A 24,402-nucleotide genomic window follows, 5' to 3' on the forward strand; every position below is an offset into this window, starting at 1 on the left:
TGAGATATATTCTTTATTTTATTAAAGAATAATGTGTCGATAATCAAACTCACTTTTGATTATTCAAATAAAGATAGTACTTTCGTATAGGTATATCTTTGGTTATTTAATATTCATTTCAAGTATAAGTTTTAAAACTTCTACTTCAATTATTTTTATAAAGATTATTCTTTATGGAAATATTATTTAAATAATAATATTAAGATATTTTCTAATATATTGGGACTGATTTATTTTGTTAAATCAGCATCACTCCAAACATTCTTAAAAATGTTTTGCGAATCTTCAAAATGATTTTTAAAAGTTAGAGCGGATCCCAAAACTCATTTTTATATTTAAGATCCTCCTTTCGTAGGGGATTTAAATACTCGCTCAAAACCTGAGGGATCCGGCTCTGTGGTGTGTTTTATATTCGCAACAAGGTTGCTGTTTTGTTAAATGAATTGATTACTTACCCAACACTCGGGAAGTAAAATTCTTGGAACAAGTTAATCCATTAACAGGCATCGCCTGGGAAATATCGGTGAGTTCTCCTTTCCATCTAGATACGACTTCTTGGTGGAGCCGTATCAACAAGTTTCTACTTGGGGAAAGGGGGAACGAGCTTTACGTTTCAGAGTCATGGATTTCATCTGAACTAGGAGTGGCGTAAGTGGTCGAGTGGTGCCGGCCCAGCCTTATTATATTGGCCCAAATGGCCTGGAAGTTCCGCTAAGGTGGTCCATTCCTTAGGAGTTCAGTGTTCGGTTGACAAGTAAATCCGACAGGTTCTCCTCTACATGTAGAAAATGGTGGGGTTGTACTACTACGACTGATCATCGTAAGTGGTCTTCCTGGCGCGGCAAACTCCCGTAATGAGTTCATCATCCAATTGGATATTTCTGCAACACTACCCAAAGCACTTTGATAGAAAGGCTACGGTTGGGCGATTGTTGAGTGTTGGCAGGGTCAAGTTTTCAAAATGATGTTTGCATCAAATGAAGTATCTCATAACTTCATTTTATTTTGATGATATTTTAAAGATTGAATCTTTTCAAGTATTATCTTATAGTCTCATCTATGTGATGAACTGTTGAACTAATTATAACTTGAACGGTGGTAGTTCAAGTAGTATTTGGAAAAGATATAAGTATATTGGAGTATCTTGTAACTTCATCTTTTAAAAACTTATATCTAGTAAATGATTATCTTATGCATGTCAAAGATTTTCAGAAAAACGTTGAGTCAAGGTTAGATATATGAGATCACCTTGCAACGATAGTTTTATACAGTTATAAACTGGAACTCTGTGTATATTATGTATGGAAGAGGACTTCCAAGATTTTGAAAAGTATATATGTATATATACTGAATATTTTGCGACTTCATCGCATTAAGATATCAAACTTGGTTTATTTCTTTTGACCAAGACTTTCATGAGTACTATGAGAAGGCTCATATATTGTTAATTATTATACATATTATTTTGGTGGGCTTGCTGCTCACCCTTGCTTTCTTCTTTCATCACACAACAACAGATAGAAAAGATGAACAGGACCAAGCTCCCGATTCGCAAGCGATTAGGAAATGTTCCGCAGTTTCCTATAGGCGTTGATGTCACTGTAGCTGAGGTAGGAACTACCAATAGGCTAGGCTTTCAACTTATGATGCACCAGACTTATGTATAATATGAATTGTAATAATGGCAAAGAAAATGTAAATTTATTCAGAAAACCTTTTAAGGTGTATTGGCAGATAATTGTGGAATAAAATGACTAGTGATTATTTTTGGATGTTCATCTCTGAGACTATAACTTGTGGTGTGTGTGTTTATTGTGGGGTCACAGTACAGAGTAGTTGATTAATTATTAAGATTGTGTGTTATTAAGGGAAATGGAACTCGTGACAACCCGGATCCCCGACCCCGGATTTGGGGGTGTTACACGCTCCATCTCATTCAACCCTAGACTACTCATAAAAATATGAGTCGGCTACTAGTCATTTGACACCTAGCCACACAACTAGCAATGAAATCCAATTTCTCTAATTTTTAAATATCCATGTCTTTTATTATTAAGAGAATACCCTAAATTGTAAGTATAAATAAGCGATTAAACCTCGATAAATCAAATAAACCATGATAATAATCTAGCACTCTAGGAACCTATAAGACTTAGTGAAATACAAGTGTCTCTAGCATGCAAATCAATCCAATAAGACTCTACATCACTAAATACAACATTACTACACTAGCATCAATATCACAAGTCAATCGGGAAAATTATCTAAGGGATCATGTTATAATGCAAATGCATGAAACTACATGAACAAATTATCATAAAACTACCAAAAAAAACAAAAAAACTACATGGCAAAATATGCAAACTATATGAACTAAACTATCATGAACATGCAAACTATATGAGACTCACACAAACATATTCCTTCAACTACTACCCCCAGACTTAAAATATTCACGGTGCTCAGTGAAGGTAATAGTAAGGAATCATGCATACCTACTCTGAATCAGAATCCTCACCCTCAAGGGGTGGAGTTTCAGGTGTGTCAGGAGGCGGATACACGAAATTCTCACCAAAAACTGGCCACTGAATGTCAACTCCGGTGGCTCTAAATATAGTCTCAAGTGCCTGGGTGAGATCTTATGCAAAACGACTATGGATGTCATGCATCACATCCATCCTCCTCGCAAGATGCCTATACTGCGTCGAGCTCAAACCAGCTCCCATGCCCGCTCCTGCTGCCTCCTGCTGCTGCTACGATGGTCCTCCTTCAACTCCTAACTGAGATCTCCATGCTGCTCACATGACCAGCAGCTGGCCTCCCACCAGGTAGGTGGTCAAAAGAATACCCAAGCCCCTTTAGATCGGGCTTGCCTCCATCCCATTCCTGCATCGTAGCCAAAGTAGTGCTATCAATCGAAGCACTCGGAATCTATAACTCCTCATATACGCGCCAATGCACACCAACTTCCACGCACAGCTTTGTCACCACTGACGCATACGGAATAGAACCCGTAGTGCTCTCCCTTAAGAACCTCAGAATCCCCTGGTATATCACCATCCCCGAATCTATATAATCACCCTACAGAATGCCCCATAGTAGACGTGCACGCTCCACAGTAACCACATGCACATACGAAGATGGCATAATATTAGCACCTATAAAAGCGTTCTATGCACGGGCAAACCTATTCATGCCGGATACCGGGAATGTAGAATACTCGGCGACTGTGCCCCTCTTGATCTTCTAATGTGTGTCGGGCCGGCACAGAGTAGCAACAATAAGATCCAGATCAAAGTCCTCTGGAGTCTTATCGTTCCAGGTATCCTGCCCCACCTTCCTCACGGGCTGCTCAATCACAGTCCTGATAGCCTCTACACAGTACTCCACCGTCCTCCCTCGCACCATAATGAAGCCATTCTTCTCAGCCTTAGCGTTCACATAGAACTTATGAACCATACTCATAGGCACAACAGCTGGTCCCTCCCAAAAAGGAATTCATCCCATCTCCAAGATCATCTCCAAAAGCTTATCATCATTCCCAGATGGCAGGAAACCTCTCTCTTTAGCAATAGGCTTCGCGAGAAGCCTCGCGTACTCCTCTTCAGCATCGGGAGCAATAAACTTGGGCCTCACACCACTTGAAGTTGAAGAATCGGTGGCGCTGCTATTGACTTGAGTTCTTTGTCTCTTGGGTGCCATGGAAATTGATTAGAGAGAATAAGAGTTATGTTTGAGAGAGAATTTGTGTTTGAGTGTTTGTGAATTGGTGAAGAAGTTTGTGTATGGGGTGTGTGTATATATAAGTGATGAAAAGAGAACTAGATATGGAATAGAAGTGGGATTTGATTATGGGAATAATAGGAGTAATGGGTTTGATTTGGAGAGGGAATTATGGAATGTGGGGGAGTAAAATTCGATTGGGAATTGATTTTGGGACAAAATTCCCGTTTTCCCCCCTTAACTGCCTTTTATTTTTTTTCCAAAGTCGGGACACCGCGCTGAGTCGGCGCGGGCGTGCGCTACTTCTGCCAAACCGGCGCGGCCGTGCGCTCTAGCAGCGCGGGCGCGCGATTTATCTGTGTAAATGTTGTGGCCGCGTGCTGGGGCAGTGCGGGCGCGCCAAGCTTCTGTAGTTAGACTTGAATTTTTCCATTCTTTTTTATTTTTAGTAATTTTCTCTTTACTTCTTCCTTCCTCTACTTACTAATGTACAACAAACTTGGGTTGCCTCCCAAGAAGCGCTTCTTTTACGTCGCTAGCTCGACGTAGAATCTCGAGATCAAGTGGACAATAAAACGACACTAACCACCTCGTGGTTTGCCGTATCACCATAATAATGCTTCAACCGTTGACCATTTACCTTGAATGCTTGGCCTATATCATTCTAAAAAATTTCCACCGCTCCATGTGGAAACACAATTTTGATTAAGAAGGGCCCTGACCATCTTGAATTCAACTTTCTAGGAAAAAGACGGATACAAGAGTTGAATAAAAGAACTTGTTGCCCTGGCACAAATTTCTTGAGCACTAGACCCCGATCGTGCCACCTCTTGACTTTCTCCTTATACATCTTGTTGTTCTCATAAGCTTGAAATCGAACTCTTCAAGTTCATTCAACTGAAGCATCCTTTTCTTTCCAGCTGCATCCAAGTCCAGATTCAATTTCTTCAAAGCCCAATATGCTTTATGCTCGAGCTCCACAGGCAAATGACACCCTTTACCATAAACCAACTGAAACAGTGACATTCCAAATGGAGTCTTATATGCTGTTCTATATGTCCAAACAACTTCATCAAGCTTCAAAGACCAATCCTTCCTTGATGAACATACCACTTTCTCTAAAATGCGCTTGATCTCTCTATTAGATACCTCAGCTTGACCATTTGTCTGAGGATGATAAGACGTAGCGATGCGCTGATTCACATCATACCTTTTCATCATAGTAGTGAACTTGCGATTACAAAAATATGACCCCTCATCACTGATTATGACTCTTGGAGTTCCAAACCTTGTGAATATCTACTTGTGCAGAAAATTAAGCACCACTTTCGCATTACTTGTTGGCAACGCCTTAACTTCAACCTATTTCGACACATAATCAATTGTCAACAAGATATACTGATTGTTACAGGATGAGACAAATGGCCCCATGAAGTCAATTCCCCAAACATCAAAGACCTCAACCACGAGAAGCACATTAAGAGGCATCTCATCCTTTTTAGACATATTACCCCACGTTGACATCGATCATATTTCAAAATAAACTGATGAGCATCTTTAAATAATGTTGGCCAAAAGAAACCTGCTTGAAGAACACGAGCTGCTGTCTTTTCTCCACCATAATGTCCTCCATAAGCCATTGAGTGGAAATCTCGCAAGATCCCCCCCCCCCGTTTCGCTGTAAGGAATACATCTCCTGATGATTCGGTCAGCTCCTTGGCGAAAAAAAATGGCTCATCCCACATATACCACTTCACCTCATGAAGAAACTTCTTCCTTTGAGCATAAGATAAGTCGGGAGGCATGATATTACTCACAAGATAGTTCACAATGTCTGCAAACCACGGTTCTTCTTCTTGCACTCCAAACAGCTGCTCGTCGGGAAAAGACTCATTTATCAATATCTTGTCCAATGAAGTAGCATTAGGATTCTCTAAACGTGAGAGATGATGATCAACTTGATTTTCAGTTCCTTTTCTGTCCTTGATCTCTAGTTCAAATTCTTGGAGCAAAAGAACCCATCGAATTAATCTAGGCTTTGAGTCCTTGTTTGAGACGAGATATCGAATTGCAGCTTGATCAGTGAAAACTATCACCTTAGTCCTAAGTAGATAAGATCGAAATTTCTCAAAACCATAGACAATAGCCAAAAGTTCTTTCTCCGTAGTAGTTTAATTCAGTTGAGCACAATTTAGAGTCTTACTAGCATAGTAGACCACATGAAATATGTTGTTCTTTCTCTGCCCAAGAACTGCTCCAACTGCATAGTCACTTGTATCACACATCATCTCAAAAGGCTCATTCCAATCAGGTGTAGTTATGACAGGTGCCATGATTAAACTCTTCTTCAATGTCTCAACAGCTGCAAGGCACTCGTCATCAAATTTAAAAGGAACATCTTTCTTTAACAGACTGCACAAAGGCTTTGAAATTTTTGACAAATCTTTGATGAAACGCCTGTAGAAACCCGCATGACCAAGAAAACCTCAAATTCCATTAACAGAAATTGGTGGAGGAAGATCCTCAATGACCCCCAGCTTGGCCTTGTCCACCTCTAGGCCTTTATTAGAAACCTTGTTCCCGAGAATAATTCCCTGACGCACCATAAAATGACATTTCTCCCAATTGAGAACCAGATTGGTCTCAACACACCTCTTGAGAACGTCTCCCAGATTATGCAAGCATTCATCAAAATATTCGCCAAAGACTGAGAAGTCGTCAATGAACACCTCCACATTCTGGCCAATCATATCTGAAAAGATGGCCATCATACATCTCTTAAATGTGGCTGGTGCACCACAAAGACCAAAAGAAACTCGTCTGAAGGTGAAAGTACCAAATGGACAAGTGAAGGTAGTCTTTTCCTGATCTTCTGGAGCGATACAAATCTGGTTGTAACCCGAATAGCCATCCAGAAGACAGTAATACTCATGACCAGCCAACCTGTCAAGTATGTGATCAATGAAGGGCAATGGAAAGTGGTCTTTCCTTGTGGCCTTGTTCAGGTTCCGATAGTCCATGCAGATCCTCCACCCCATGACTGTTCTGGTAGGGATAAGCTCATTGTTTTTATTTGCTACCACAGTTATTCCATCTTTCTTTGGCACACATTGAACCGTGCTTACCCATGAACTGTCAGAGATAAGATAGATGATCCCTGCATCTAGCCACTTCAGAATTTCATTCTTCACTACTTCCTTCATGATAGGATTAAGTCTTCTTTGCTGCTCGACTATAGACTTACTACCTTCCTCTAGCAGAATTTTATGCATACACTAAGAAGGGCTGATACCCTTGATATATGCTATAGTCCATCTAATTGCCAACTTGAACTCTCTCAGAATCTTTGATAGCTTTTCCTCATCACAACCTGAAAGGTCAGATGCAATAATAACAGGCAGAGTAGATGCATACCTTAAATTTTCAGGTAAAGTCTTAAGCTCAAGAGAGAGGGCTTCAAAAGGCATATCAATCTTCCTCTTCCAGGGAGAAGCATTTAAATACTGCAATTGCTCTTCACCTTCATCATCTTCACTGTCTGAATTTCCCAATAAGGCTTTTTCTAAGGCATCAAACCTTAACAATTGATCAAGTTCCGATGTGACCACCGAATCGACCAACTCCACTTTTAAGCACTCCTCATTATCAGTAGGAAATTTCATAGAATTGAACACATTAAAGGTAACATCCTGATCCAACACTCGTATTGTAAGCTCACCCTTCTACACATCGATCAAGGTTCGGCCAGTTGCCAAGAAAGGTCTTCCCAAGATTATGGGAATCTTCTTATCCTCCTCGAAATCAAGAATTACAAAATTAACAGGAAATATGAGTTTATCAACCTTGACGAAGACATCCTCCACAATACCTCACGGATATGTAGTAGAACGGTCGGACAACTGCAAAGTCATATACGTTGGTTTAGGATCAGGTAGATCCAACTGCTTGAAAATTGACAAAGGCATCAGATTGATGCTAGCTAATGGCTTTGTTCAGCTTTTGATAGTCCATGCAGACTCTCCACCCCGTGACTGTCCTTGTCGGAATAAGCTCATTCTTCTCATTTGCTACCACAGTAATTCCACCTTTCTTTGGTACACATTGAACCGGGCTTACCCATGAACTTTCAGAGATAGGATAGATGATCCCTGCATCTAGCCACTTCAGAATTTCCTTCGTCACTACTTCCTTCATGATAGGATTAAGTCTTCTTTGCTGCTCGACTGTAGGCTTACTACCTTCCTCTAGCAGAATTTTATGCATAAAATAAGAAGGGCTGATCCCCTTGATATCTGCTATAGTCCATCCAATTGCCGATTTGAACTCTCTCAGAATCCTCAAAAGCTTTTCCTCATCACTACCTGAAAGGTCAGATGCAATAATAATAGGCAGAGTAGATGCATCACCTAAAAATTCATACCTCAAATGCTCAGGTAAAGGCTTAAGCTCAAGAGAGGGGGCTTCCTCAATAGAAGGCTTGGGGTGTTTAGGAGCTTTGTTCAATTCCTCCATTCCAAGATATTCAAAAGGCATATCAATCTTCCTCTTCCAGGGAGAAGCATTCAAATACTGCAATTGCTCTTCACCTTTGTCATCTTCACTATCTGAATTCCCCAATTAGGCTTTTTTTAAGGCATCAGACCTTAGTAATTGATCAAGTTCCGATGTGACCAAGGAATCGACCAATTCCACTTTTAAGCACTCCTCCTTATAATTAGGAAATTTCATAGCATTGAACACATTAAAAGTCACATCCTAATCCAGCACTCGCATTGTAAGCTCACCCTTCTCCACATCTATCAAGGTTCGGCCAGTTGCCAAGAAAGGTCTTCCCAAGATTATGGGAATCTTCTTATCCTCCTCGAAATCAAGAATTACAAAATCAGCAGGAAATATGAGTTTATCAACCTTGACCAAGACATCCTCTACAATACCTCGCGGATATGTAATAGAATGGTTGGCCAACTATAAAGTCATATACGTCAGTTTAGGATCAGGTAGATCCAACTGCTTGAAAATTGACAAAGGCATCAGATTGATGCTAGATCCCAAATCACATAAGCATCTATCAAAAGACACTTTTCCAATAGTACATGGAATAGTGAAGCTTCCTGGATCTTTAAGCTTTGGAGGCAACTTCTGCTGCAACACATCACTGCATTCCTCCGTGAGAGCGACAGTCTCTAAATCATCTAGCTTCACCTTCCGAGAGAGAATACCTTTCATAAACTTTACATAACTAGGCATCTGCTCGAGAGCCTCAGCGAAAGGTATGTTGATATGAAGTTTCTTGAACACCTACAGAAACTTCTCAAATTGCTTGTCCATCTTTTTCTTCTGCAACCGCTTAGGAAAAGGCGGTGGATGATAGATCTGTTTCTCCTCTGTATTACCCCCAGGCGGAGTGTGCTCAATAGTAGTCTTCCTTGGTTCCACTTCTCATCCTGTTTCTTTGCTTCTTTCTCAGCCCCAACTTCTTCAGTTAACTCTTGAGTTTGTTCGGGATTCACAACCTTCCCAGACCTCAAAGTGATTGCTTTTACCTGCTCCTTAGCTTCCCTCTTTCCTGGCACTTCAGTGTCACTAGGAAATGTACCAGGTTGACAATTTACCAAGGCATTGGAAATTTTCCCAATTTGATTTTCCAAGGTCTTGATAGAAACATCTTGACTCTTGCACATAAGCTTCAACTCCTCTAATTCAGATTTTTCATTAGCTTGTTACAACTGGAGTTGTTGTCTTGGTGCATACTGCATTTGCTGAAAACCAGGGGGTTGTACTGCTTAGCTGGATACTGCTGAAAAGGCTATTGAACCGTATTTTGAGCGTTGCTCCAGCTGAAATTAGGATGGTTGCGGTTATTAGGATGATATGTGGCTGGCACAGGTTGCTGCGATTGCTAGAAGTTGCTCATGAACTGAGCTGATTCACTAGAAATTATGCACTGATCAGTCTCATGGGCACCAGCACAAAGCTCACAGACACTAGTGATTTGATTAACTCCATAATTCGCCAAGATGTCCACCTTCATCGTCAAAGCATTAAGTTGGGCAGCGATAGCATTTGCTGCATTCAACTCCAGAATTCTTGCTACTTTTCCCTCAGTTAGTCTCTGGAAAGGATTCTGGTACTCATTAGCAGCCATTAGTTCAATAAGTTCATAAGCTTCATCGTAGCTCTTAGCCCACAAGGCTCCTCCTGATGCTGCATCAAGCATGGGTCTAGAAGTAGAATCCAATCCATTGTAGAAATAGTTGATAATCATCCAATCAGTCATGCCATGGTGTGGGCACTTACTTAGCATCTCCTTATATCGATCCCAAGCCTCACACAGAGATTCTCCAGTTTGCTGAGCAAACTGAGTATGAGCATTCCTGATTGCGGCTGTCTTGCCAAGGGGAAAAATTTAGTGAGAAACTTTTGAGCAAGATCTTCCCAAGTGGTGATAGACCTTACTGGTAGAAAATGCAACCAACACTTAGCTTTATCCCTCAGAGAGAATGGGAAGAGTCACAGCTTGATAGCATCTTCAGTCACATCATTGAACTTGAAAGTATCATAAATCTCAATGAAATCCCTGATGTGCATGTTGGGGTGTTCAGTTGGAAAACCCCCAAACTGAACTGAGTTCTGTATCATCTCGATTGTGCTTGACTTGATCTCAAAAGTGTTAGCCCTGATGGCTGGTCTAATGATGTTAGACTGAATGTCATTAATCTTAGGCTTAGAATAGTCCATCAAAGCCTTCGAATTTTTTGCTTGATCAACCATAGCTACTATAATTGGCTCTTCAACTTTCTCTTCATCCTCTAACTTCTCTTTATCCTCAAAAACTTCCCTACAAACTACCACAAGTTCTTCCTCGGCTTTATCCAGTGTTCTCTTATGAGTACGCGAACGCGTATGCATATATCCTCGCTAGAGTACCTGAAACCAGACAAGGAACAAATAAGTAACAATGTCCGGGTCAATGAACTTTACCGACCACTGATGGAAATCACATAAACTATAAATTAACACTGCAGTCCCCGGCAGCGGCGCCAAAAACTTGTTAGTCGCTAAACACGTGCTAATAATACACGTAAGTATACGAGTTTACAAGTAATATAGAATCTTTTCTAGTTCCTTCCCACAAAGACTATATTGGTTAACTGTTTAATTTATGCACCTAAGCAACAATGTATGGTTATTATCCAATGCTAAGACGATAACAAATTGAGATTGTTTATAACTAAGAATTAACTAATAATTATAACTGTAAGAATAAGATTGACTGAATTAATATATATGACAAACATGGGATTCTAACTTCATTAAATACTTCATTCAATAGACTTATTATTCCTAACCTTAGCATGCAATGGTGATGATACTAATCAGATAACATGAAACTGATAAACATCAACTTTCGTTGCACAAGTACCATTCTACCAGACTTCCACAAAAGAGATAGAAGCTGAATAGGCACCAATTATATTGAGACCCTATATGTCTATAGAATTTGACAACATAACAGTTTAAGCACAAGTTATCTATTTCGATTACATAGGGCAAGTAAAATGGTTAAAATTACCTACGAGTCATGCATGACAAATACATGAACCTATGCTAGTATGGCAAGTTCTAAATCCTTAAATTCATTTTCGCTTTATTAAGAATTAACACACTATCTTATAAGTTCGCGACGCTCATAAGTCGAATACACACAACCAATACTAGGATATCATACAATCACCACATACTAATGTATCAAAACAATTAACTAAAGAAATCCATAAATAAATCCGCTAGAACACCACGATAACAATTAGCCCATAATCGGACTCATCATCAATGTGGGTTCCGATGAAATCATGATATATAAAATGTAGTCTTTATACGAATGTAATAACCCCAAAAATTTTGGACTTTTTGTAACCCTTATGAATAGTGATTTTGCTGATTATGCTGAATAAGAAATCTTTTCATGCCACACTATGTAGGGGTTCTTTTATTGATATTCTGAGATCTTATTAGTACTCTATATGGTATATAAGTGTATGTAAAGATCGTTAGAATCCAAATTCGAACACTTTGATTTTTCCCGAAAACCCACCAGATACAGAAAGAATTGAGTATAAGGTAACATGATTAAAAGGATTTTAATTCAAGGATTATAAGAGAGGATCATAAAAGGAATATAAAATATTGAGAAAGGTTTAAGGGAACCTAAGTAATGAGATCCCGGGTATGATCCCTCAAACGATAAATGAGAACGAAAGTTAAGCGAACTGTATAACAGATAAGCGGTCATTAGCCAAGTAATTAGGGGTTGATCAAAGAGGTTAGTGGGTGATGATGTCATCATACCAATAAGAAGAAAACAAGTGTAAGAAGATGACAGAAGAAAGATGACATAGGCATGGTGACATAAGCATGACAAATAGAAAGGTTAGTTGGTGATTGTGAGCCATGTAATTTTTACCATGGTAAATTTAATTAGCAAACTAGAGAAGCAACCAAGCCAAAAGAAATCATAACACAAAAATTGAGAAGTTGACTTCCACAAGAAGCTCTCGGCCAAAACCAGAGTAGCAACTTCAAACTACCATATCTCCTTCAATACTCACTCAAATAGTATGTTCTATAGCTCTTTGGAAAGGTATTGAGATGACCTACAACTCTTGTGCACAAGTCTCGTCTAAATAAGCATGGTAAGACACTCGTTTTGACAGTTCTTTCAATCTGAATTTTAGAAACTTCAAAACTTAACTTTGTGTTCTTGATTTCTTTGGAAAGATGAAGCTTGTAGGAGGCTCCCTAAGACTTTCTAGCTACTCTAATCACTCCAAGGAAGGTATAGCACCTCCAAACCCTAACTTTACTTTGAGTATTATGATGGTTTTGATGGTTATAGTAAATGAGAAGTATGATGCTTGTGTGTTTAGAGTTTGGATTGGATTTGTAGTGATTTGGATGTTGAAATCTTGTTTATAGTTAATGAAACTTAAGTATAGCTAGTAGTTCATGTGTGGGGTTGTATAAATTGGAAAATCTTTAGGTTTGGGGACTGATGTAGTAAGGTTTGGATGAGGGTTGGTTGTATTGTTGATTGTGAGTTGAATGATGGTTGTTTGGAGTGGTTTAAAACTTGGTAATCGCGTAAACATAGTCGTCGTAATGCCCAATTTCATACAACTGCTTGTTCTTAGTGTTCGGGACAGAGAGCTAAATATTGAATCTGTGACTTTTCCTTGTTTAGTTAGATTATGTCGTAAGCTTCGTTTTGATATGTGGTTCGCTTGAATCCGATGTACGGTTTAGGAGAAATGACCGTTTTAAGTAACGGCGTTTCGCGAACGAACCATTACCCCTCGCCTTACTTTGAAACCTTGGTTAAGGCCCTTAAATGACTAATTGGAGTATGAGACAATTATGTCAAAAGTGGACTAGGCAGTTGGTAGGGTATTCGCGAAAGCGTCGCCTTAAAATTTGTAATGGTTAATTTATTAAAAATGGTGGAGCCGAGGGTACTCGAACGACTTATGTGATTTGTTAAGCGTAGAAATGACCATAAGCAAACGTTAGGGTTCAATTGGTTAAAGTCTAGTTTCTTAAGCGACCGTGGTTTAATTCCGGCTTATGTTATTGTTCATAGGTTACCGGACCCACTCTAAGCTTAAGTCTACCCCGGAGCACTCAGGCAAGTTTTCTACCCGTTATACTGTTGTTGTGATGTATATATGTATATGCATTATCTTGTGATAGATGCATGATGGTTATTAGCAAATCTTGCGATATATTGGAGAATGCTGATATGGTTTATATGCATGCCTGTTTCGTAATCTTTATGTCTAATTGTTGATTCAAATGCTTATAAGTTGCATAATACATATGCTAGAGATAAGCAGTAGTTGCGTATACCCTTGGTATAGGGGACCCAAAGGTGAATATTTTCTAAACCGGGAGATGATGTTCCCGAGTATATTATATATATATATATATATATTTATATATATATATAAATAGTTTTCAAAACTATTAATCGAATAAGGTTTATTCGATAACTTTATTTTACTTAATGAATATTATTTTGAATATTCATTCGAGGACTTATGACTCCGCTTATTTTATTTAATGAATATTATTTTGAATATTCATTCGAGGACTTATGACTCCGCTTATTTTATTTAATGAATATTATTTTGAATATTCATTCGAGGACTTATGACTCCGCTTATTTTATTAAATAATATTCTTTATTGTATTAAAGAATAATGTTTCGATAATCAAACTTATTTTCGATTATTCAAATAAAGATCGTACTTTCGCATAAGTATATCTTTGGTTATTTATTATTCATTTCAAGTATAAGTTTTAAAACTTCTACTTCAATTATTTTATAAAGATTATCCTTTATGGGAATATTATTTAAATAATAATATTCAGATATTTTCTAATATATCGGGACTGATTTATTTCATTAAATCAACATTACTCCAAACATTCTTAAAAATATTTTCGAGTCTTCAAAATGATTTTTAAAAGTTAGAGCAGATCCCAAAACTCATTTTTATAATTAAGATCTTCCTTTCGAAGGGGATTTAAATACTCGCTCAAAACCTGAGGGATCCGGCTCATTGGTGTATTTTACATTCGCAACAAGGTTGCTGTTTTGAGAAAACATCTTGATTACTTGCCCATCGTTCGGGAAGTAAGTTCATCTATTGAGTCGGCATAAGCAACATGGGCTCTGTGGGCGTCCATGAAAGTGTAAGTGGCTCATTGGGAGTCCATCAATGCGTAAGTGGCTGAATGGCAGTCCAGCATAGGTCCTAATGTGGCCAGGGTGATGACCAGTGGAGAATTCGTCCATCTACTAGTAGAAAAGGTTACTTATTGGTATCTTTGCCTGATCAGCAAGATATCAGGTTTATGCCAAGGTTTCTCCTTTTCAAATTCATTGGATATTGCAACTCTATTTATAATTTAAATAACAGAGGTTTTCAAGGAGTGTATGAAATGTATATATATATAGGTGTATATATATATCGGGACATAATGAAGTATCTCGTAACTTCATTTCTTTCAAATGATATTTCAAAGATTGAATCTATTCAAGTCTTATCTTGTAGTCTCATCAGTGTGATGAACTTTTGAAACTAATTATAACTTGAACGGTGGTAGTTCAAGCAGTATTCGAAAAAGATATAAGTATATTGGAGTATCTTGTAACTTCATCTTTTCAACTTATATCTAGTTAATGATTATCTTATGAATAACAAAGGTTTTCAGAAAAACGTTGAGACAAGGTTAGATATATGAGATCACCTTGCAACGATATTTTTATACAATTATAAACTGGAACTCTGTGTATATTATACATGTCAGAGGATTTCAAGGATTGTGAAAAGTATATAGGTATATATATACTGAATATTTTGCGACTTGGTCGCATTAAGATATCAAACTTGGTTTAATTCTTCTTGACCAAGACTTTCATGAGTACTATGAGAATGCTCATATATTGTAAATTATTATAAATATTATTTCGGCGGGCTTGTTGCTCACCTTTGCTTTCTTCTTTCATCACACAACAACAGATAGACAAGATGAACATGACCAAGCTCCCAATTCATGAGCGGATAGGAAACGTTCCGTAGTTTCCTGTAGGTGTGATGCCGTTGTGGCTGAGGTAGGAACTACCAATAGGCTAGGCTTTCAACTTTTGACGTACCAGACTTATGTATATTATGAATTGTAATAATGGCAAGGAATATGTAAATTATTCAGAAACCCTTTTTAAGGTGTAATGGTTTATAATTGTGGAATAAAATGACTTGTGTTATTTTTGGTATTCATCTCTGAGACTATAACTTGTGGTGTGTGTGTTTATTGTGGGGTCACAGTACGGAGTAGTTGATTGTTTATTAAGATTGAGTGTTATTAAGGGAAATGGAACTCTTGACAATCCGGATCCCCGACCCCGGATTTGGGGGTGTTACAACGAATAATTAAACCAAGTACAAACAAGAGTATAGGTTCAGCAAAATAAGAAACAAGGATCCAAATTACAACTCAAAACAAAGATTCATAAGAATAAACTAGATCGTCTTCGCCTTGGTTGAATTGTTCTAAAGGTTTCTTGTCGTCTTCTCCTTGCGCTCTGGTCCATCTCTTTTTAAAAATGACCTAATATGAATATATATAGAAGCCCTCAACAATCTGGAAGCCTTCCCTTTTAGAATTATATTAGAAATAGGATTCCTGAATTCGGCATCGGCGCGGCCGCGCGCTATCACAGCGCGGGGGTGCTGTATTTCTGGAACCCTGGCACGGGCGTGTGCTATCACAGCGCGGGCGTGCCGTCCTTCTGGGAAAAACTCAGATTTCTTCTTAAATTTTGCTGCTTCGAGCCGGCTTTCCACAAACTTTAATTCCAACACCACCTGGACACCAAATTAGCACCAAAACAATGCTAATTCACTTGATTACCCGAATAATGCCTTAAATGCAAAAACACTAGAAAATTCATTAAAACACTTAACAACTTGAGTACAAATGCATCAATTCAAAGCTTATTAAAGCATAAATAAGTGTCATAAATGCCACTCAATACTCTGTACATATATGTCCACCATTTATTGGCTTAAAATTATACAAACTCATCATATAACCTCATCTGCTACACAGATTCATTTAACTTCCTTTTTAAAATATTTCAAGAATAGACCTTACACAAGAAGGAAATTTGTGTATGTGGTTCTGTTTAGAAACCTTTTGTCAGGAATAAGAGTAAAAGAAAACAATCGGAAGGATCCATGAATCAACAAATCATAATTGAAGAGGAAAGAATTAATGATGATTTGGATATGAGTGAGACAACCATATTTGTACTCAAGATGGCTAATATTTTATACTATATGGCATACAACACATGATTATGTGGCGTCCCACCAGACTCTTTGTCATTTTGGCAAAGCGTCACACCATAACACTGCTTGTCCCAATTAGAAAGCAATATTTTGAAGGAGGAATGATTTGAAAAAGATTCAATAATTTTCTTATCACCCTATAGAGCCGATCATGAAAGAAGTTCATACTTTACTCGAGATTCATAAGAATATATAGAATATAGGAAAGAATGATACCATTAGTCGCCATCCATATTTCATCTGTTTAGAACTTCAACGCTTGTCCGATCAATAGATCCCATTCTGAGTCATCTATTAACTTTAGAAAGTTCTCTACATTGCTTTCTTAAATTGATCATTAAAATAAATTCCCATGCACCGGGTCTTGTATCTTTCGCGTTGCGCTTCCATGTTTATAATTCGACTTTATTTGCAGTCTTACGAGATTTACACTCATAACTTCATATTTTTCCTATGTTGCTGATCGTTCAACATATCGTCTCTTTTGCTAATGACGTTCTTCCTTTATAAATTCTGGAGATTTCCTAAATCTTCTTTGCTCATACTCGGCTTTTTGTGAATCGACGTATTCTTCGAACTCTAATCGTCTCAGAAATTGGATGAACAGTTTCTCCGTACATTGGTTTTGTCGTTATACTTGTTAGACAATATTTACATTATTATTCTAGGATCAGTCAAATCTTCTCCATAATAGCGAGTCCACTTGGACTTCTAAACAAACCACACTAACTTCTAGAACAAATATTCTTCTAGATAATCAAAATCTTATAACAATTGAGAAAGTCAAGGAGTAATTGGACAACCAAGTTTTAAAACTTTTTTTGTTTAAAGGACTTTTAGAAAAAAATTTGTTAAGAAAATCTCTTTCGAAAACTGGTTTAAAATTTTGAAAATCATACACCTGGTCGTCATTACTATATGAGTTGGTTGTCGTTCTTTTCAACCACTACAAAGTGTCAAATTGATAACACAATCAGATAAAAGCTCATTCATTTTTATATATCCTATATCCCTCGTTAGGTCCATTTTACCTTCACTGGTCGACAAAAATTCCAATTATTGTTGCATATTATCTTATTCAATTCTTTTCTTCAAATCTTTCATATTAGTAACATTCACATCATCACCTCTTATGATTACTAAGTATAACAGGTTAATCTAATAATCATCAAACCTATTTTTATAAAACAAGGTTGATTAATATCCCATCACATTACTACTATACGCATCATGTTTGGTCATAATATCATCATCTACTTCCAAGAAAATTCTCGATTTCCAATATTTTCAAACTTCTTTAAAATCCATCTAGCTCACTCCACAAGATAATCATAGGTGGCATACTTATTAGTAGCTCCATATAACCTAGTAGCGGCTATCTTCTAGAACACACGTATCCTCATTCTAGGTTCTTTCTCATATTTCTTAATACCTCGTGTACACACCATATACTGTAGCTCTCGAATCCATCCTCATTGGTGTTGTTACTTCATAAGACGAGTTCTAAACAGATGTTATAGAACAAGATGTAGAGTACAAAGAAAAGATGCACTCACAATTGAATATCCGGTAGAACCAGAATTAGCATATGGGGGATTCTCGAATAGGTAGTCTCGCATCAGGGAATGTGATAATAACGTGAAAAGGTGCAATCACCACAACAGGATGTGACATGGCTAACACCGGTGGACGAGCTGGGCTTGAATCAGATGATGGTCCTCGGACTGAATGCTCCGAATAATCAGACGATACCGGAATAAAAGAATCTGCCATTGCCGATATCTGATGATTGCGTCGCTAGATAAGAATCTTGAATCTCATCACGAATCATACCAAAACCTACTATACCGTCGTACTCAACCTCTTGACGTCATATTTTTCTATTTCTTAATCCTAATCCCAACCCTCTATCCATTCCCGACATTTTAAGCTTGTTTCAGTGACTTATAACTTGTGGCTCTGATACCAAAACTGTAACACCCTCCAAACCCGGGTCAGAAGTTTGGGGCTCACAACACACACCACAATATTTAAACATGTATATAAAATATAATATGCATTGACCCTTCTTTACACAACCACGGATCGCAACAGGTTAAAGTATGAAAACAAGCCACAACCTTAACTTTTATTACATCGTACCAAATCCCAACTAGTTCAACTTACAATTGTTAATGATATCGTTCTTACAATATTGAATAACTCATCTACAATATAAAGCTCCTGCTAGCTCGATCCGACTTAACCTGGAATCCTAGCTCGCACACTGGACTGGGAATCCTCGTTACCAACAATTTCCTTTTCAACTGTTGAAAACATAAAAAGGTTTGCAAGAGTGAGCTAACTAGCTCAGCAAGTCATAATAGCAATATCTGAGTTTAACCAATTACCAATTGAAATGATTCAGAAGAATCAAGTTTCTGAATAAGCAACGATTATAATTGGATATTCACTTTTCATTTTAAAAACCAACGTTAGGTTGTTGATCAGTCACACACTAATCCCGAGAAAGGCTCCCATCTTTGCTCTATATACTGGATCCAAGGCACACATTGGCCTATTATGACCACGAATCTGGTCCGACCACGAATCTGGTCCATATTTATAAAATCATCCAATTCTAAAACAATTCAATATGATAACCAATGTAATTCAATAAGCTGAATCATAAACAACATTTATCTTGAAGCATAGGGTGATTCACAATACCATGAAGGTATAACAAGGAATTCAAAAAGATTGGATTTCAATCAAGGAAAGAATCAGAAAGTAGAAGACCAAGGGTTCAAGGGTTCGAAGGATTGGTCTTCTGTTAAACAAGGAATAAGGGTTGGTATGTCAAAAAATTCAATATCAGAAATCAGTATGTGGTAGATATGTATTTGTGGAGTAGTATCGTATGTGTATGGCTCGTATCTGAGAATTCAACAATCAATGATTTATGAAGAATAAGGTTTATGGCTCAAGATTAATAAGAATCAGGGTTCAAGGTTGAATAGTTTAAAGTGCTTGCAATATAAAACATGATTTATTTTGAATACTAGCAACATGTTATGAGAAAGTTTGAAAATATTTACAATATATCTTGAAGAAGGTACAAAAGTACTTGAGTTATCACAGATGATTACCAGCTTCACTTGCATTCATCTATCATTTCAACAACCACTTATCTTCTTTTTCCATGCCTTACTTTTATTCACCGATCACTTGCTTTCTTTTTCTACGCTTCAGTTCTATTTACTGATCACTGGCTTTCTGTTTCCATGCCTCAATTACCCTGCTAGGCATCACAAGTATATATCAATACTCAATCTCATATCATTCTAATCTTCACATAGACGTCATAAGCTTTTATCTACCCTTCGTTTTACCCAAATCCGATTTTTGAATTGAAAGTTATGACTAGAACAGTCAAACAATAACCACATAGGCATATAACACATCAATCAGATAGCACGTAGCACATAGCACGCAATATATTCGATCAAAATAATTTTTCAAAGAAGATTCGGGGTAAAATGATTTTTCAGGTATTTAATACGAATTTTTGAACATTTTTCGGAATACAAACGAGACTCCGAATTATTTTATAATTAAATAATAGGGTTCGAACACCCGAATCTGACCTTCAAATAATTTTATAATAATTATCGAGCCTTGAAAATAATTTAAAATAATATATTAAAGCTCGAATCTATTTTTCAGAATTTTTAAATCTAAATAAATAATTAAATCTAATAAATAATCAATTAAAATTATTTAATAACTAATTAAAGTAATTAAATAATTAATATTTAAATTAATTGACTAATTAAATAATTAATTATCAACTAAAATTAATTAGTTAAATAATTTAGATTTATTTTGGAATTAAAATCAATTTTCACAATTAAAAATAATAAATTTTTGAAATTTTGAATAAATAAAAACCAATTTATGAAATTAAAATAAAAGGAAATACTATTTTTTGAAAACATTTAAAACCACGATCGTGTTTTTATAAAGTTTTGAAACCAGAATACAGGATTTATACTTTTTGCAAACTACAGGGACTTATTTGCAATTCCAGAAACCCGGGGGATCAAACTTCACCATCTCCAAAAAGTGAGGGGTCGATTCATTTTGGCGCCGCCGCCGCCGCCGCTGTCGCCTTCTCCGGCCATCGCCGGCGAGGCCCAGTACTCGACAAAAAAATTTAGATTGGAAGAGTTCATCGAGACGAATTCGATTATGCAACCCAAATCATCAAACACCTCGTCATTTGACCGGAATATTCACCGAAAAAACCCGCCGCCTACGAACCTTCCCAACTCCGATCAAAGCTTTTCTGATATCGTTTGTTAATTATAGATACACCGATAAATTTGTCTTCTCGCGATCTATAATATGGCATGATCAGTTTTAAAGAATAAACTTTAACAAAGAAATTCCTAAATCTCAATTAAGAACATTCATATCAAGAACCCTAATTTAATTTCTGAGAATCAAACCACCTTTTCTATATGTTATTGAACTCGATTTTTGACATATAATATACCAAATTGACCAGAAAAATATTATCTACACGATGGAATCATCAAATCTTATCAACAACATCAAGAACAAATTTTCATAATTTAATCCTTAATAAATTTGAAATAAAATAATTCAATAAGAAAAATACCTTGATTTCTGCATCAAAATAGATGGTGGATTCAGAAAGAGGTTTTCGAGAGCTTCGTTTCGATATATTGCACGCCCGAATCGGAGTTCGATAATGTGTCTGTTTGTGCGATTGATTTTCAAGAACGCGGTATTAATTCGATGTTTTCTCTGTATTTTACGGGATTTTTCTGATTGATTATGATTATATGAATAAAATGAAATAATATAAGGGCTATATATTTATGGAATATTGGATCGTGTTGGATCGTATTGGATCGATAAATTAGTTGCTTAGCCACTAAGTAACTGCAAAAACGATTCGATTTGGTACCCGTATTGGATAATTATCCAAACCAGGCTTTTTATAAAACACTTTATACGAAAATAATGTAATAATATCCCGTCTTTCGGGAATACGGGTTTTGATGATTCACCGAAATGAATATCGTATCGACAATCTTGCGCCGGGCCGCGCACGGGTCAAACTATAATCCGAATTGAAAAAGTCAAAAATGGAAAATGTCCGGAATTACCGGATTAGGGTTTAAAGGAGTTTTTGGAAGAGTTTCTGGTTGTAAAAACGTAAAAACGGTTGAAGTCGGACGATTTCCGGGTTTATAAAATAATCTTGTAATTATTCAGAAAATAATTAATAAATCAATATAAAATCATATAATACTCCAAAAATTTCCAGAAAAATACCTTAATTATCTGTATTTTATTCTATACAAAATAAAATTAACATACTTATACTTTACCACATATCAACATCCACATAACAATACCAATCGTCAAATAATTCACCAAAAATCACATAATAATCATTTTTCGATAAAAATAATTACACGCTATGTCCCGGATATTACATCAATTATTAAAAGTTTAATATTAGATATGTCTGTACAATATTTGGGTTTATATAATTACATGTTTTCTTTAATTTCTACAATATCAATAATACTATTTAATAAAACGAAAATAAAGATGATTATTTAGTGAGTATAATTAGGCCGGACTAAAATAAATCAAGATATGCTATTAATCGAGGTTTAAAAAATTATACATTTGATTCATGATAAATCAAAATTAAAATAAGAAAGTAACTAGACCAACAAATATAAAATAATATGTACTTTTATTCAGGTTAACATAATTTTTTACCATTGATACACAATTATTTTACCATTGATCCGGGTTTGAACAAATTAAACAAAAATAAATCTGTATATAATTAGATGGATTTGGTCGTCTTACCAAACTAAAGACTATCCGTATACTATTGATGCGAGCTAAAATTTACCTTTTAACTAAAACATAATTGTCAATAAAACTTATAAATATCAATAAAACTAAATCTTAACCAATGATATTTTTTTAAACTAAAATATCATTAATTTATACATGTCTATATTTAAATTTTAAAGTAAATTAAAAAATTATATAATATTTAAAACAATCCGTGTATCGCACATGTTTTAGGCTAGTATATATATATATATTTGTAAATTTTACTATGCTTCTAATAGTCAAATAAGTTACGAGAACTAGTTAGACACCAAGAACATCTTCAACATGCTCTCTAACTCAAGATTTGAAGAAGGAGAAGAAAAATGTGGTTCAGACATACTATTAGTAGTTAAGAGACTCTTCTCGCTCCTCAATTTTATGAGTCTAAGTTTCACTCTTGACTAATATTATAATATATATTCATATATATTCTCTTCCTCCATCCACTTTATTACATTCTTAAGGTTTCAAAATATTTTTAATAATAAAAAATAAATTTAAAAGTCAATATAAAGAGTATTGTTGAAGATGAACTCATACTAAATTAGTAAAAGCCAATTGTTTATATTATTTATAAAGAGTTGATATGGATAGAAAATACATCCTAAAGACACATTAAATGTTGCATTAATTACACCTGGGCTTCTTGTCTAAAAGTCCAATATAGAACTGTCTGGTCCAAACTCATAGCAGACTCAAGACGGCCCATGTAGACAAGGCCCGCTAGCTGAGGTCGTCAAGGTCTACGAACACAAGCTGTTCACGTACTAGGCCCAATACAACTGGAAGAACATGGATATGTGTTCTAAACGGACTCAAAGTCCTACACAGAAGGTTCTGGAGCTCCTTTCTCAATAGGACTCCTAATTACCATCTAAGTTGGAGACTTGACCACCAAGTCTCCCAACAGAAGTCTAACCCTAGACTCACCTCTATTTAAAGAGCTCTACCCCTCAACCTAGAACTACCTTTTTGGCTTGATTCTCTACAATACAGAGATACGTAGGCATCTTGCAAGGATCGATAGTCCCTAATGCAAGAGCAGTCATTAAAACCCAAAGCTCACTAACCCTATCATTAAATACTAAGGCACTCAGGTTTTTAATCAACACAAGAGTGAACTATGAGTCTTTTGGGAATGCTCTAAGTTACAACAAGTAATGTAGTAAGAAATTACACAAATTATCTATGTTTTTAAATTCATTTTAAAAAAATACAATCATTTTCAAAGTTATTTTCAAAAATATAATTTTTTAAGTTTCATTTTTAAAAATACGGTTTGCAAGCTCTGCAACCTATTATGCAATTAAATCATCTATGTCAAAAATACAGTATACAACATGACACGCAACTTAATTTCAAATTTTGTGAAGTTTAATTTTAAGGTTAAACCTGCTGCGTTTCAAATTTGCAACCGAATCAAACTTAACTTTGAAAAAAATAAAATAAAAATTATATCACATGTTGCAGAGATTGCAAATCGAATTTTTTAAAGTTAAATTTTAAAAATTAATTTTTGAAAATAAGTTTAAAAACAATAATATTTTCGAAATATCTTTTAGAAATATTGTATTTTTGGAAAAACCTGAATTAATTTATAAACTTGATTTTCATATGTTTGACAAATTTCACATTAACCTTATGTGCATCCCGTGTCAATTTGGATGAAGTCTCATGTTTACTAACCAAATGTAGTCTACAAACTACCCATCAACTATTCCTATTTTCGTTGGTATATATTACTCTCTCTGTCCCTCCTATTTGTTTACAATTTCCTTTCTGGGATGTCCCTATTTGTTTATACATTCCATCAATTGTTTACATTTTAAATTAT

At 36.2% G+C, this 24,402-nt stretch overlaps 1 non-coding gene and 1 pseudogene across 1 annotated transcript; one reads left to right on the forward strand and one right to left on the reverse strand.

Moving 5' to 3' along the window:
- LOC141718496 (agamous-like MADS-box protein AGL8 homolog) overlaps positions 1-24,402 on the reverse strand; it is an 81,768-nt pseudogene that overhangs the window by 47,011 nt on the left and 10,355 nt on the right.
- On the forward strand, positions 9,999-10,105 carry LOC141722945 (small nucleolar RNA R71). The gene has a single exon (XR_012575943.1). It is a non-coding gene; the product is annotated as a small nucleolar RNA R71 (small nucleolar RNA).

Source organism: Apium graveolens, chromosome 4 (genome assembly GCF_009905375.1).
Source record: "Apium graveolens cultivar Ventura chromosome 4, ASM990537v1, whole genome shotgun sequence".
NCBI lineage: Eukaryota > Viridiplantae > Streptophyta > Magnoliopsida > Apiales > Apiaceae > Apium > Apium graveolens.